Source organism: Bacillus rossius, chromosome 18, assembly GCF_032445375.1.
Source record: "Bacillus rossius redtenbacheri isolate Brsri chromosome 18, Brsri_v3, whole genome shotgun sequence".
NCBI classification, from domain to species: domain Eukaryota; kingdom Metazoa; phylum Arthropoda; class Insecta; order Phasmatodea; family Bacillidae; genus Bacillus; species Bacillus rossius.
The window spans coordinates 23,866,796-23,881,678 of NC_086345.1; the positions used below are offsets into that span (position 1 = coordinate 23,866,796).

Sequence of the window (14,883 nt, forward strand, 5' to 3'; positions counted from 1 at the left end):
TCTGTATAACTATAGGGTCTAGAAAAATTAATACGCACAAACCTTGCAAACCTATTTGCTTCACTGGTTTTGTCCATTGCCGAGTTTTGTTATATCTAACTAGATAGTAGGCACAGACGTGATTGCACGAATGTGGCACGGCCTTTTTGCTGCCCGTATAAGCACGTGGTTTCAATCTTATTTACAGTGTTTAATTTTCAATGATCTAAATATTAATAGCCCGTAAAAAAAACACGAAACTGTCTTTGTTTGGTAAATAGTTCTCGGACATGAGCACTTTTTCTTATCAAGTTCTAGGCCCACTTAACTACATTTGATCTGTAACGAAGTTTTCTGCATGCGAGGAACATAGTTTCCTAGGCGATGTGAACGTAAAAGTACTTGGAACGGTATTTATGCTTCTTTAAGAACTCAACGTAGCAATTCAAATTATACGCAATCTGCAGCGACGAGGTTTTTTTTTTTTTATTTAACACAAGCACTTGTACTTTTGCGAGATAATCACTTTCAAATTTTCATTTGCAATATAAAAATTTTTTTTTAAGGTGTGACTTTCTATTTAAGGCGTAAAATACGAACGTTTACAACGAGGTGCGAAACGAAATTGTACCATTATTTGAACGTTTGAACGAAAATAAATATATATTCTAATATATAAAATTCTCGTGTCACAGTTTTCGTTGCCATACTCCTCCGAAACGGCTTGACCGATTTTGATGAAATTTTTTGTGCTTATCCGGTATCTATGAGAATCGGCCAACATCTATTTTTCATCCCCCTAAATGTTAGGGGTAGTCCACCCCTAAATTTTTTTTTATTTCCAGTTTTTGGTAGGAAATCACCATGGCAACGGCTGTTGCTTTGTTGATGCTTCATTCGTCTCTATGGCAACGGCTATTTCATTGTTAGTGCAGTCCTCATCACCGTTGAAATTTTGCGGGTACTTTAAATATCAAAAATTGCCCTTTTTTTTCAAGTAATGTTCCTTATGTTACGCAGGATGACATTTTCCGAAAATTAGATCCCATAGCATAGGTGGTTAAAACCAGGCAACAGTGGGTACTTTGTCTGCATGAGAACAGGATTTTGCATTGTTCATGCCTTCTGCGTCTCCATGGCAACAGGCATCGCGCGGCAGTGGCGTACCCACAACGAGGGGCATGTATTATGAGCGGCGCAAGAGTGATCTGCCTGTAGACTGCCGTAGCGAAGTACGGGTACATCAGTTTTATGTTGCGTGCACGAGTCGAGAAACCATCGGTACATTATACAGCATTGTAATAAATTTTGACTGAATATTTTTTTTATTTACCATTACTGTAAATGGGAGATGTGGCATAATTCTTTTTCCATTAGTATAGCCGTGCGAAGCCGGGTCGGGCAGCTAGTATATATATATATATATATATATATATATATATATATATATATATAGAATGCTTCCCTGTGGTCGTATGTAGCATTAGGCAACGTTTGCTCGCTTTCATTTCTGGAAGCCTTCATTTCACAGACGTGAGGCCTCACCGCGTGGCCTTGTCGCGTCAGCGCCATTTTTAAAAGTACTTGTTTTTGACGTGATAACGTCTTATAAATCGATGAACGCCGGCTGCACGCACGAAAAAGCATGACTCATTGTCACGGAGAAGCTTAAGATGTACATCAAGTTCTGTCCCTGCCCGAACACGCCCTGTATATTCACCTTCCGCCAACCTCGGGATTTGTTTTATTTTTGCGCAGGAAAAAATGAATTCAGATATTAAAAGTGGTCGGTTAGGTTAGCTACATTAAAACACTATGGACGGTTAGTCAGGTTAGTAGGTATAGCTACATTAAAATAAACAGAGAAATATAAATATGTATATATAAATGAACACGAGGTTGGCCGAAGGTGAATATTCGGGCGTGTTCGGGCAGGGACAGAACTTGATGTGCATCTTGGGGCGCGGTTACACGGGAGTCTGAACTACTTCAGGTGAACATGTTCAGCTGTTGAGTGCGGTTACACACAGTCTGAACATGTTTCGTTCGAGGCCATTTCCCATTTAACTTAAACAGGTTGGCAAAGTAGTTCAGATCGCCATATCTTCTACATTAGCCTCTGATTGGCTGTTTAGAATATAAACAGTCTTTTGCAGAAATTCAAGATGTAAAGTGTTTCTGGCACAAGTTCGAGTAATATTTTACCAAATGCAACAAAAAAAAAAATCAACAGATAATTATATATATTTTTTAATTGATCCTGACCTTAATTTTCTTAAAACTTTGATAGGTACTTTCGCTCAAAAAATAATAAAAAATAAGTTTAAAAATTTTACTGTGCATGTTGTTTGCATTCCCGATTTGTAAAAAAATATTGAGCAATATGTAAACACATTCCATTTCTGCTGATAATGCTGTATAAACAAGTGAGAAAATCCCGCGTTTTCTGGAAACAATTACAAAATAGAGATCAACAACACAGTCATTCGTTGACAGTAGACAATCGGTTTTAGAGCTAAACACACTTTTCAGCAACTACCGTGTAACCGCACACTTTCGCGTTTGTAAACGTGTTTACTTAAACATGTTCACCTGAAGTAGTTCAGGGTCCCGTGTAACCGCGCCCTTAGACTTCCCCTTCTACTCGGCCAGTGTCCGGGCTAAGGTCCCGCGCCACAAGAGTCTAGCGGCAGCAATGCTACCTTCCTGCAACTGGCCGCAAATGCCGATCCTTTCCGAAGTTAGCCGATCGGGAGCGCCTACCCCCTGGATGTTTTTTATTTTTAAGCGCGCGTTTTTTTTTCTCTCCAGTATAAAAATGCCACATAGACTGTTTAGTGGATGGTTGGTTATATTAGGTAAGTATAGCTACATTAAAAATACTGTAAAATCATTTTATGGTTGGTTAGCAAATAACTTTTTAATATGTAGCTATCCAGCGCTAGGAAACAGTTTACATGATTTCACAGTATCTTTAATGTAGCTATCCTAACCAAATCAACCGTCCACAAAGTTTTAAAGTATTTATAATGTAGCTAACCTAACCTAATTGACCATTAGTTATCATGGCTTTACCTGAAAATTACAATTTAATTAATAAACTTACTTTTATTTGCATTCATTATTCAAATATATTTATTACATTTGAAATTATACGTGCTCGTATTTGTTTTTACAAGTACAAAAAAAATTCGCACCTGCCGGGATTCGAACCGTCAACCTTACGATTAGACGATAGCGCCGCTGAGCGCTCAGCCACGAGGCCATATTCGACAAATGGAAGTTTCAGATGACATATATATGACGTGCCGCCGGCCCCGGAACGAGCCTGAGCGGTGCGGCAGCCGGCCCCGGAACGAGCCAGTTGCCAGTTGCCAGTTGCAGGAAGGTAGCATTGCTGTCGCTAGACTCTTGTCGCCGCGCCTAAGACACGCACTGTCGAACTGGGACACGTGCTGGTGGGTTCGCGTGGTTCGCCGAGTTCGCGAAGTTAGCGAAGTTAGCGAAGTGCGCGAGAACACACCGCGGGGACTTGATTAAACCGCGCAGCTGACCGATCGGACTCTTTGCAACGGCGTGGCCGGAGGACTTAACTGCTGCCCCGTCAGAGCGAGTGCGCTTTTTCGCTTCGCGCGGTGTCAGCGTCGCAAGAGACAGATGGATGGCTACACGTCGACCCTGAAGGTAAGAAGAAAGAAAAATTGTGTAAATATGTAGTTGGGCTATATTTGTTAAAAAAAAAAAAATTATATTCCGAAAAATACTTTTATTCTATGCTTTTTAACTTCCTCTTTTCATAAAACCCGGTGGAGATAAGAAATCACAAATACTTTAGGATATATCGCCGTTATTATTTTTGCAATACGAGACCTGTGCAATCATTCGACCGAAGCTATTTCTTTTTAATTTTTTGCGTGTGTTCGTGAATGCCTAATTAATTAAAATGGTCGATTAGGTCAGGTCAGTTACATTTATAAATACTTTCAAACTTAGCGGACATTAAAAATAATGTGAATTAATTTTAATGGTTTTTTGTTTTAAAGTATTTATAATTTAACTGACCTGACCTAACAAACCGGGACAAAGGATGTATTGTGATCAAAATTAAAAAAATTCTGTTTCTCCTAAAGTATTTGGAATTTCTTGTCTCCACCGGTTTTAATGAGAAGAGGAAGTTAAAGAGCATAGAATAAAAGTATTTTCGGATTAAAAAAAAATTAACACAGATCGCCCAACTACATATTTACCAAAAACTGTTTGCTCCGATTTTTTTTTAAACCACGTTTTTCATCAACTCTCTTTCTTAATAATGTTCTTAGGCTCACACGGCCATTGTCTGAAGTAGCTTGTGGCTTCTGGGTTGTAGCCGTGTCCTTGGCGAATAATTCCACCTACATTTTCGTGTCGACGTTGAATTGAGTAGGTAACTGCTCCATGATGATGGCAACCGCAATGTCGACCGAAACGTCGGGTGAATTATTCGCCGAGGACACAGCTACAACCCAGAAGCCAAGCTACTTCAGTTCTCTTTCTTGTTTGTTTGTTTGTTTGTTTGTTTGTCTGTTCGGTACAAAAAAATTTCCAATCGATTTTAAAATTCCCCCCCCCCCCCCCTCGTGAACTAGAGGCTTGAAACTTTGAACAAACAGTGACAATGCAGTATTAACTGAAGACAAAAAAAAAAAACATTTTAATAGTAATTTCAATACAAATCTGTTTATTACTACGTTTATAAAAAAACGGACTAAGAATATAAAATACTTTCTTCCAGCCGCATACAGGTTTATTATAACCCCGTACAGAATTAAGATGGAAAATTTGTGATTGTTGAATTTTTAATACCTAATGTGTATGCAATATATAATTCATGTATGAATTGTTTACCTGTTACGCAATTCAAATGATGTGAACTGTTTTGTAAGTTTTCTGAAACACAAGTTACTCCCTACACTCATTACATTTGTATATATTCAATGCGACCCACGATTTTCGTTTTAAATCTTGCAATTATTTTCATAGCTATTTTAAAACTAACAATCACAAATTCTTAAGGACAATCTGAATTAAGTTAGGAATTTGCGTAGGGGCTAGGAGAAATTATTTTTATAAATTTTAGTCCGTTTTAGAAAGGTAGGTATATTAAAATAATTTATTGATTTTTTTTTTTAAATTTCAATATTGACTTTTTTACTTTCTGCACTGAAGGCAGTGAGCAAGTTCAATGCCAGCCAATTTCATTAGACATGTTCAAGTTTAGAAGTTAACGTCTCACTAGCTGCAACTTCGTGTTTTGTTTTTGGAATTTTAAGAGCTGGGTACTTGCATGCAAAGATGATAAAATTTTTTCAGCTGGAAAATGAACTTGCTCTTTTATAACTATTGCGTGTCCGCAATTTAACTGACTTTTCTAAATTGTTGTGCATGAACTCTCAAACCGAAGGCTCATCTGTGGTTTTACGCAACTACATCAAGTGGTTACGTTATTTTACGTGAAATTTTTTTACGCGAAAGAAAAAAACGTAGTGTCATTAACTTTTGACACGCGAATTACCGCAGCAGTGTGTAAACGGGAAGCCTAAGATGTAGGCCTACATCAAGCTCTGTCCCTTCCCGAACACGCCCGAATATTCACCTTCGGCCAACCTCGGGTTTATTTATATATATTTATATATCTCTGTTTATTTTAATGTAGCTATACTAACCTAACTAACCGTCCATGGTATTTTAAAGTGTTTTGATGTAGCTAACCTAACCGATCACTTTTAATATTTGAATTCATTTTTCCTGCGCAAAAATAAAACAAATCCCGAGGTTGGCCGACGGTGAATATTCGGGCGTGTTCGGGCAGGGACAGAGCTTGATGTACATCGTAGGTTTCCCTGTGTAAACTGTGGCATTAGCATCGCCAGAGCTCTGAAACGTGTTTTTGTTTGCATTCGACGACAGCGCGCAAAGTACACACGCTTCATTAAATTTTAACTGCGTTTAAAAAGGGAGCCTAGACCTAATCGTAGTATTTTATAATGTAATTGCAATGCAGTATTAAGCTGGATTTGCAATGCTACGGCGGGCCCTACACGCTCTGCAGCCAATGAAATAGAAGGTCGCCATGACGTCACCCCAACAAAATACAAAATACAAAATACGCACCCCGAAGTCCCGAAAAAAAAATCGGAAACTGGATTTGTAGCTTGCTTTCATATGTTTGTATACACGGATATTGTGTTTATGGTCAAATTTGTTTTTAATTGTACCGTACGTATCTATAATAAACTTAACCTAAAGTCGTGTAAAGAGATTACTAAACGTTACGTTTTTATGCACTTCAACTGTCAATAAGAAATAAAAAAAGACGTACTCTGTTCTTAGCGCGTCACATGCTGCATTTTATGGAGGTGTTTGGCTTGGAACGATTTGCCAAATCAGAAATCGTCGGTTTAATGCCGTCGTGGTACTGTTACTCTGTTACTCTACGCTATTAAATCTGCCCGACCTCCATAGCGTAGTCTGATGCACACAGGCTTACGTTGCGTGGGGTTCTGGGTTAGAGTCCCGGGTAAAGCATGGGTGTTATTCTACGTACGGTGATTTGATCGATGATATGATAATGAAAAAAGGCTTCCAATCAATACGGAATGAAATGACGCTGTGGCCATTGACACACCGCTGTAGGCCACCAAAAAATAATGACGTGAAGTGAAACTATTAAATCTGTCGTGCTGGAACGATGTACGACGGTTCGTTGTGTTAATGTTGTCGTGGTATTGTGACTCTAGCTTTATAGTAAGTTACATAAGAACACTATTAAAGGTCTATGAAAAAAACATCTTAATCATATAGCCACGGATATTTCTTTTTATAAATCTTAACATTTTAAATGGCCATTTATTTTTGATTGTATACTTTTGTAAAGTAGTGACTAAGGATGGTTAAATTTCACGTTTGTGTGTTAGAAATGGGCTGTCAACGGTATATTTGTTAAGGTATCCTCGATTCTGGAGTGTTATAATTGGAGTTGGATCAAATTTTTTCCCAAGTTAATTGGTAACTGCGCGGGTGTGGACGCTAGCTAGCTCGTTCGTGTACGCAAACGGTTGTTGAGTTAGCATTTAATGCGTACGCACAATGAGAAACCAAATCCAACCCATGGCCTTTTGACGACCGCAATTGTAGTATTTCTTTATTTGTCTGGAATGCATAATTTGTTTGAAAATTATTTTATATTTTTACACCTTAATTTTTTTTTGCAGTTCAGCTTGTGTTTTATTCATTTTAAGCGGTTTGTTCAGAATTGTAGTAATTTCGTTTAACTCAAACTTATTTATGAAACCATTATCTTGCAAATTGAGTACTGGCTGGTATCGCGTTTGAAATGATTTTCATGAACTGGGATGAAGTAAAACAACCATTTCATAAAAAAGCGAATTTTTGACGTGACAACGTCTAATAAATCGATGAACGCCGGCTGCACGCACGAAAAAGAGTCCCGTTACGCACATTGTTCCGTTGCGATGTGTCCCGTTACGCTCATTGTTCCGTTACGCTGTGTTCCGTTACGCTGTCGGCGAGTGCAGTTATGATAGGTTATGTTACAATTGACTAAAAAATTATGGTGATTCATATAATAATTGATGATAGATATTTGATTATTTTTATATGAAAACTTGTTTATAATTTTATTTAAATTTATAGCTAAACGCCAGTTTTTAAAATTAATTACAAGTCATCTACATGTGAAATGTTTCGTCGACTGTTTATAAAGTGAACTGAACAGGTACCGTAATGTGGTTTTCATTGCTTATTACAACAATAATTTCGACAATAAAGGTTAATTTTTCTTGCATTTTAAAAATATGATTACTAGTATAATTTCAAGTATTTATTCTTTTATTATTAAAATTAAAATGATTCAATATTATTCATAAAAGTATGCAATCATTTCATCAATGTTTTGTTATGACGTTGTCACGTTAAACTGTCGTCCGTAAACCGACTTTACAGACAACCAATTTTTTTGAAATATTATAATTGGCCGGTATCGTAAACTAGAATATAATCTACACTGTTTATCTACGAAGTACTCTTATTTTTTTCTGTGGCAGGACAGTAATTGTGTCGTCTGCACACTGAAAACATTTTACATATTTGAAGCCGGTCGCTTGTCGACAGTAATGGACGATTATAAACTCACGGGAAGATTTTAAGTATTCTTTTAAGCTCTACTGAAACAAGTACCGCATTCAACCAGGACGGAACAAACATGTCGAATGTTCAAACGTAAACCGGGACGTACGTATGCCCGTACTCAATGGTTTACAGTATTTAACTGATGGTTATTTATTTTTATTTATTATCAATCCACCGGCAGATCCCCACATGAGCCAACAGCTCAAGGGGTATAGGCCTTGTCACATTATAAACAATAATTAAACATAGTTAAAATTGCGATAAAATAATCAAGTTTACAATTATAATGAATTTTGCTAATTTAAATTCTCAACAAATAATCACAATTTTCACAATTTTCACAATATTCACAATTTACACAATACAACAAACAGTACATATTTATCATTTAATATACTCTGAATCATTTATAAGGTGTCCTATTAATTATACAGCAAATTACATATAATGTAAATAGTCATTAGCCTACAAAGAGTTTATTTCACCAGCTAAATAAATATTTTTTTTTCCTTTGATGTATTCTCTAACAACTTTTTTGAATTAAAAAGAGTTCGGTGGAAAAATGCAGTGTTCCCGCACACGTCTTGCCGTAAAACCATTAATTTAAAAAAATTATGAGTATGTAAACGCTGACTTCTGGTAAAGTTTATTAGTCCGGGTGAAGAGGAAAAAAAAAGGGAGGGGGGCGTGTTGTTGCTCATCAACATGTAGGTGGACTGCAGTTTTGCGGGAACCCTTTTTTTTTTCACAGACGAGAGAGCCAAACTCCTGATCGTGCATCTTCGGTTTTTTTTTATTTTTTTATTTTGGACAACTCATGATAACTAATGGTCAATTAGGTTAGGTTAGCTACATTATATATACTTTAAAAACATTGTGGACGGTTGATTTGGTTAGGATAGCTACATTAAAGATACTGTGAAATCATGTAAACGGTTTCCCTAGCCCTGGATAGATACATATTAAAAAGGTTATTTGCTAAGCGACCTTCTGGAGGAACTTCGGGTATGGCTCTCTCGTCAGTGAAATGAAGGCTTCCCCAGTTTTTGCACACGCACGAAGCAGTGGGCATTTCTCTCCCGGCATGCATCACTCAGCAAGCAATCGGTGATCGGAGTTCTCTGTGACGTCACCGTCCTCGATCTGCCCTCTCAGTGGTCACCAATTGAAACTGTATTTTTCGCAATGGTCATTTTTGAAGTGAAGCCGAAGCCTATACAACCACATACAGCGTAAAAAAATGTATAGCCAGTCATGGGGACTGTCAACAGAAGTGAAAACTTAAAACTTAGTTTTTAAATGTGTAACATGACATCATTTCTACGTCAAATGTAAGTCAGAAAATGATTTTGGTATTATATCTTGTACGATGTCAGCATGATATCATTTATCCCTACATCATTGTTTAGTCACAACAGATGTCACTGGTATGTCAAAATTACGTAAAACTTTCATTACCTAGCTATGACTTACCAGTGAAGTCAGACATGGGTCATGTATTCACGTGGTAAAATTAACTACACTTAATGCTACTATAAAGCATGTCGGTGATGTGAACTCAACAAGATTCTACCCATCCAAAAAAAGAGTCCAACACGCACATGATACAGTCGAATATAAACAATGTATTAGTGTCTATGTGCGTGTACATGTACACAGGCCGCTGCGATTCACCAGTCTGTGCACAACACGTCACTAGCATGCTGGTGATGCGAACCCAAAAATTTTGCCCCCCTACCAAAAATCGCTCAACGCGGCTGAAGAAATTTTTATTTTAAAAATGTTATCTCCACGGCCTTCTTTGATTTCCACATCGTATTAGGTTTATAATCGGGCCAATGAGTGAGTATTATGCGGCAGTGTGGTAGCCACATCTGTGACGAAGGTGGAAAGAACTGGAGAAGATCAGCAAAGGACAGCGAAATGGACCACGGGGTATGTGGAGGAGAAGGGAAGGGGCCAAAAAAGGGACATGCATAGGTCACAGGCGTGGCTTCAGAAAAAAAAAAGAGGTTCCCGAGCCCAATTTTTTTTTTGTAGGGTATATACATTTTTTAATTTACGTGTTAAACTTTTAGTTTCGTCAAAATTTCCATGAGAGTACTGAAGCTCAGTATTTGAGACAGTACATGTAGTGAATATTCCAAGGCCGATCTGCGATTCTAAATTTCATTACTTTTATGACTAACTGCATCCTTCTTTGCGTGAGAGCTCCTCCCAAGATGTCTTACCGGAGACACCCTTGATTGGCCATTGGAGATGATCAAGGAGCTGGGGTGGGAAACGTTTCAGGGGTGGAAGAGGGGTGGAAAGACTGGTAAGATTTTTAAAGTTTTTTTTAAGGTGATCAAGGAGTAGGGGGCTGGATAAAAAAATTGGGAATAGGTTGTGTAGGGGAAGGTACAGAGGAAGATGAGACCATGCATAGAGATTGGAGATGAACAGACAGAGGAAAGCACTCGTTCATGGTTAGGAAAGGGTGGGAGTGTGAGGGGCGCTGTCACAACTTAGACACACACAACTTAGAATCTTCTATGTTATGCTAGGTTCTAAGTGGTGTGGTTCTAAGATATGATAGTTCTAAGTTAATGTGTTTCGGCGTTGCGTGTTTCTAAGTTATGTGTTTCTAATTTATGATCATTATAACTTATGACAGTTCTAAGTTACGTTTATTTTTTCGAGGTTTCCAAGTTATGACTGTTCTAAGTTGTGTGTTTCTAAGTTATGTGTGGTTCCCGGGTATGGAGAGCGAAGTAGGGGGAGAATTATTAGCCACAAAGTGGAAGCCCAATTGGAAGTGGATATAAAAGGTTCGCTAAGAAAGTACAGGACCCAGTTCCCTTCAAATGTATTATTGTGCCTCAAACTGTGTCTACCTCTGTGGAGCAAGGTTTTCTCGATGGTATGAAACTCTACTTAAATTCCTGAGAACCTGGGTTTGAATCCTGACCTGGTCATCCTGATTTCAGTTTTCCGTAGTTTCCTAAATCACTAAGCAAATGCGGGAATTTTTCTTAACAATAGACCATGGCTAATTCCTTTCCTAACATTCCTGTTCTGGATCATCTCTAATAGCATCATTTTCTTCTAGACATTAGGCTCAAATAATAATAATAAATACCCTAATGACATCTAAGTTGTCGAGGTGGATGTTATAATACATAAGTAACTTCGCAAAGTAATTTCAAAATCCAGTAGCTTGGCTTCTGGGTTGTAGCCGTGTCCTTGGCGAATAATTCACCGAAGTTTCGGTCGACATTGCAGTCGTCATCTTGAGTAGCTAACTGCTCCCTGATGATGGCGACTGCAATGTCGACTAAAAAGTCGGTGAATTATTCGCCAAGGACACGGCTACAACCCAGAAGCCAAGCTACTTCAGACAATGGCCGTGAAAGCCTGCGAACATTCTTAAAAAAAATAATTTTAAGGAATAATTATAAAACATTCATGACCTAGACTCTGAAAGACGATTTATTCCTGCAAGTTTACACAGTGGTTCTTAAGCGAATAATGTTCAAGGACAGTATATTTTACTCTTTGAAATCAACGTCACGTTCATTATAGTCCAGTAGATGACGCTGAACACGAGGAATACCACTGGGAATATCAGAAGAGAAATGCGATCCAGGAAGAACCAAGAGCCTTTGTTCTTCTTGAAGCACTTGTTGGTAAACGATTCCGCGTATCGCCGAAACATGGCGTTCAGCTTCCTCTTCTTTTTGTTCTTCGACAGCTCCTGCGAACAAGCGTGTGTGAAATTAAAACAATCGACTTGGCAACATTTAGTTAATTCGTGTTAATTGAGTGATAAGACCATTTTGCCCCTCCCCCCCCCTCCCCCCCATCCCCCACCACAAAATAGGTGATGTTGCGTACTAAACTGAATTTATTGCCATAAGTGAGAAATGTAGAATAGGTTTCAGTGAAACAATATGTATTATTGTGGCAATCAGGATTCCTCCAACAATATATATTTCTGTTCCATCTCAATTTTTGGATTTATCACAACGCTGTCACGATAGGTGTGTGGTGATTATTTCAAAGAACGTGTGTATATTTTATCTAACCCACAGTAAAATGTCATGATTTTTTTTTATAATAGGAATGAATTTATTTGGTATTTAAAATTTAGTGCGAGTGTGCATAACTTTCATGTGCATAAATAAAAATAATTTATAATATTGACCTGATGAAAGCTTTTTTGGACATACGCCATTGCTAAGCACATGTATGTCTGTAGAAGAAAACTACAAAAAACCCAAAAGACAAAAAAAACAATTGTCTTTTGGGGTTTTTCGTAGTTTTCTTCTATAGACATACATGTGCTTAGCAATGGCGTATGTCCAAAAGCTTACACCAAGTCATGAACTCCCATTGCACAAATCTTTCAAAGATAATTTATAATATTGTTATGAAGGCGAGAGATCAGACCACGACGCCAGGTTCTGAGCTGGCTGGCGGCCCTGCACGACCACTTGACGTCACACGCCGTGTCACGTACCGTACACTGACGTAACACGTAGTCACGTACCGTACACTGACGTAACACGTGCCACGCGCGCCTGGCCGGATTACAAGGGTCGTTGCTACCACCCTCCCTCCCTCACCCCCTCCGCAACCACGCGCATCGTTCTTCCTCGGCGCTATTTTTATCTACCGCTGAGCGGCCTTGGGGAATGGGAAGCCTACGATTCACTCATCCTTCTGGACATACCCGAATACTCACGTTGGCAAGCCTTCTTTCAACAGACGAGAGGCGAACGCCCGATCGTGCATCTTCGGTTTTTTTTGTTTTGTTTAATGTAAATAAATATGCAACTCATGAAAACTAATGGTCAATTAGGTTATGTTAGCTACATTATAAATACTTCAAAACATTGTGGATGGTTGATTTGGTTAGGATAGCTACATTAAAAATACTGTGAAATCATGTAAACGGTTTCCTAGCGCTGGATAGCTACATATTAAAAAGTTATTTGCTAAGCAACCATAAAATGATTTTACAGCTTTTTTAATGTAGCTATACTTACCTAATATAACCAACCATCCACAGTGTTTTAAAGTATTTTTAATTACTTCTTGCTAATTTTAAGAAAAGAAGGCTTGCCAACGTGAGTATTCGGGTATGTCCAGAAGGATGTGTGAATCGTAGGCTTCCCTTGGGGAATTCCGTGGGCCGCCGCGCGGAGTGGCGCGAACGAGCGCCGTATTTCTCGATGTTTCGGGCAGCGGAGTCGGCCCCGGGTATGACGCGACTCGTCACAGCCGCTCTCGTCGGTTCGAGAATGGTGCCACAGGTACTTTTAAGCAGCGACGCCGGCCTCCGAGTGAGTTGCGCGAGTGAAGGGAAGTGCGACATCGGCGAAGAGTGTCAAGAGACCCCCCTGAGAGTGACGCGACGCGGAGCGACGGGACCTTGAGAGAGTGCGACTGAGTGGCGCGAGACTGTGTGAGTGGACATGCGCGAGGTGAGGGGCGAACCACTGTTGAGCCTGGCTCCAGTGAGGAGTGCGAACTGCGGAACTAGATAAGACATTGAGTGACTTGCGAATAAACATTTTTAAGTGTCGGTGATTGGTGATCGGAAATTTATAAGTGCAATTATTTACTAATACTGTAAATATTAGTAATCAATAAAACTAATTAAACTTAATTGGGGATATCCCTTACGAACCCAGTTCTTTCCACATAGGTCGTAACAATATGTTATTCTAAAAAAAAAGAACATAAAAGAAAGCTTCGCTATTTTTAGTCTCTCTGGTGTGATAGTGATGTGCAGTGTCGACTAAGTGGTATATGTTATGATATAGATAGGTAAGGACGAAACACAAAAATGGAAAGATCCTATCCCGAGATCAAAAACTTTCAGGTAATAACAATATTTATTCATCATTGAAAAGTGAGACTTCATTGACAGACATTTTGAAACCCTAAAAGAGTGCCCATTGAAAATATTTTTTTAAAAAACGAACATGTTTAATGAAATTAATTTTATTCTACAACCCTTGATCTCACCATCGCAAATTTCAGGGATCCATTTAATTTTAATTTAAAAAAAGTTAACTACAAAGAAGAAAAATGTTTGAATCCTAAATATATGTACTTATTGGTACAGTCACCCCGTTAAGTAAAAAAAAAATTGTTCGCAAGTTTTTCATAGATTATTTTATTATTTTTATTTTCGTCCATCTGACCAATCAGAGATTCCTAGAAGCTTTTATATAAAGCATGTTCGGAAATTTATGGGTAAAAATTTGTGATGGGTGGCAGTGGATGCTTAAGCAAGCACTTTTCGTTGAGAAACTTTACCGACTATCACTGCAAGGGGGTGAAAAGTAGTGGCTGGAGGATTTGCACAAGTGGTATAGGACACGTCAAAAAGAACAAAAACTAGCTGTGCAGGTACGGGAAGCCTACGATTCACTCGTCCTTCTGGACATACCTGAATACTTACGTTGGCAAGCCTTCTTTACAACAGACGATCGTGCATCTTCCGGTTTTTTTTTGTGTTCATTGTAAATAAATATACAACTCATAATAACTAATAGTCAATTGGGTTAGGTTAGCTACATTATAAATACTTTAAAACATTGTGGACTGTTGATTTGGTTAGGATAGCTACATTAGGCCCATCTACAATAGTCCGAACCTGTGCGTGGTCCGTGTCCTTATCCGAATGTGAGTGACGTCACATTGTCTCACCGAAAACTGCCCTGT

At 38.5% G+C, this 14,883-nt stretch overlaps 1 protein-coding gene across 3 annotated transcripts in view; it reads left to right on the forward strand.

Annotated features, from left to right (window-relative positions):
- The first annotated feature begins 3,388 nt into the window (after positions 1–3,388).
- LOC134541253 (uncharacterized) overlaps positions 3,389–14,883 on the forward strand; it is a 119,248-nt gene continuing 107,753 nt past the window's right edge. For all 3 annotated transcript variants that reach the window (XM_063384530.1, XM_063384527.1, XM_063384528.1), the window contains exon 1: positions 3,389–3,663. The gene's annotated coding sequence lies outside the window, so the exon portion shown is untranslated. The remainder of the gene's footprint in view (positions 3,664–14,883) is intronic.